Source organism: Papaver somniferum, chromosome 11 (genome assembly GCF_003573695.1).
Source record: "Papaver somniferum cultivar HN1 chromosome 11, ASM357369v1, whole genome shotgun sequence".
In the NCBI taxonomy this organism is placed as follows: domain Eukaryota; kingdom Viridiplantae; phylum Streptophyta; class Magnoliopsida; order Ranunculales; family Papaveraceae; genus Papaver; species Papaver somniferum.
This window is the reverse complement of record NC_039368.1, coordinates 81660927-81663236: the sequence shown is the minus strand read 5'-3', so window position 1 is coordinate 81663236 and position 2310 is coordinate 81660927.

Below are 2310 nucleotides of genomic sequence, written 5' to 3'. Positions count from 1 at the left end.
CACGTCCAGCCCAGAAAATTTCAGTGATTGAATCTCACTAAAACATCTTCGAAATCCAATCGAAAGTTTGGTTCTTCGCTGGTTATTTCTTCCCGCCTTTTTATGAATTTAAACGAAGAAGATGACCTCCCACTATCCTGTTCTGGTATCCCTTTAGCAGCTGCCTGGAAATGGATGCCCCTTAGTAATTGGTCACCCCTTATCCATTTGAGGGGTCCGAATAGCAAGTGTCCTCCGGGGGTGCCCCGCAACTTTTCGAGCCGATTTTTCCGAAAATGTTTGTTGGCCAAAAACACCTACACACACATAAAACACCATAATAAGTACAAAAATGAGCACTATCAATATATAGAATCGAGACAAATTAGACACAAAAATGTGTCTATCAATGGTTTTGTAAATAGCATCATTAAGGACTATGGTCTAGATGACATAGGTTATGTAGAAAAAGGTCATACTTGGACCCAACAACAACCTAGAAACTGGTACTAAGAAATATAGAATAGACATGGCTTTAGGAAAGGGTAACTGGTCTGTTTATTTCCCTAATGCTAAACTATTGCATTTGGCTCAAGTTGGTAGTGACCACAGTCCTATAATGTTTTTGTCTGATGCTACTGTTCAAAACTCTTGGAAACCTTTTAAATTCTTTTTAACCTGGTTAAATGATGAAAGTTTCTCTACTGTTATTGCTAACTCTTTGAAATCTAGTGTTCAAGGCTCTCCAACATTTCAGTTCAATCACAGGCTTCATGTCACTAGAAGGAACCTCTCTCTATGGAATAAGGAGCATTTTGGAGAAACTAATCAAAAAGTCAATTCCCTGCAAAAAGACTTACAGATACTTCAAGAAAATCCACAAGTTTCCTATAGTCAAGATGAAATTATTCTAATAAACAATGAGTTGAACAAGTGTCATAAGATTCAAAGTGATTTTTATCAGCAAAAGTCAAGAGATAGTTTCATGAAGGAGATGGATTATAACAGCATATACTTCCATACAAAGGCTAATAAGAGGAGAAGTAGGAATAATATTGATTCCATACAAGATCATGATGGTAATTTGCTTCAAGTAAGAGATCAAATCTCAACACATCTCACTCAGCACTTTAAGCAAATCAGTACAACATCAAACCCTCAACTAGATGAAAGTCTCTACAATATTCTACCTACCATTATTTCAGCAGATGACAACTTACTTCTTACAGGCATTCCTTCATCTCAAGAAATTTTTCATACACTCAAAAGTATGGAGAATTGGAGTGCTCCAGGTCCAGAGGGGTTTCAAGCTGGTTTTTATAAAAGTCAATGGTCAGTAGTAGGTAATGATATTTGTCTTATGGTTTCTAGATTTTTTGAAACCAAGTTCATTCCAAAGCAGCTCAAGAAGACTCATATTTCTCTGATACCAAAGAAGAAAAAATCCATGTGTGCAGCTGACTATAGGCCTATTAGCTTATGCAACACTTCTTACAAGATCATTTCAAAGATCTTAGTTAACAGAATGAAGCCTCTCATGCCTAGGATAGTGTCTCCTTATCAAGCTGCATATGTGTCAGGCAGACTCATTCAAGATAACACAGTTATTCCTCAAGAAATCATATATTCTATGAAGAAAAAAAAGGACAAATTGGATGGTTTTCCCTTAAGTTTGACATGTCTAAATCCTTTTATAGGCTTGAATGTCCTTTTTTACTGAAGGTTTTACAGTATTTTGGTTTCTGTGATGATTTTTGTGCTCTTGTTCATCAATGCATTAGCACCACAACTCTCTCAGTCATGTTAAATGGCAGTCCTTGTGATTAGTTTACTCCTACAAGAGGAATAAGACAAGGATATCCTCTATCTCCTTACTTATTCATCTTAGCAATGGAATTTCTTTCTAGGCATCTTTCTGCAGCTCAAGAAAACAAATTAATTACAGGTATTAAAGTTGCTGCTCTTGCTCCAGCCATTAATGATCTACTTTTTGAAGATGACTGCTTGATCTTCACTCAATCAAATCTCAGTTCAGTAAACAACTTATTGGAGGTTCTTCATAATTTCAGCTCTCAATCAGGACAAGTCATTAACTTTGAAAAATCTGCAGTTTATTTCAGTAAGAAGACCAAGTCTGAAGTTGCACAGACTATTACAGACATTCTTGGAGTTAAAACAATGTCTTAAAAGGAGAAATATTTGGGATCTCCACTTATTGTTGGGCATTCAAAACAAAAGGCTTTCAAAAGTATCAAAGAAAGTTTTGAAACAAGATTGTCTACATGGTCTGCCACTAATCTATCTCAAGCTGGAAAAGGTGCCATGATTAAA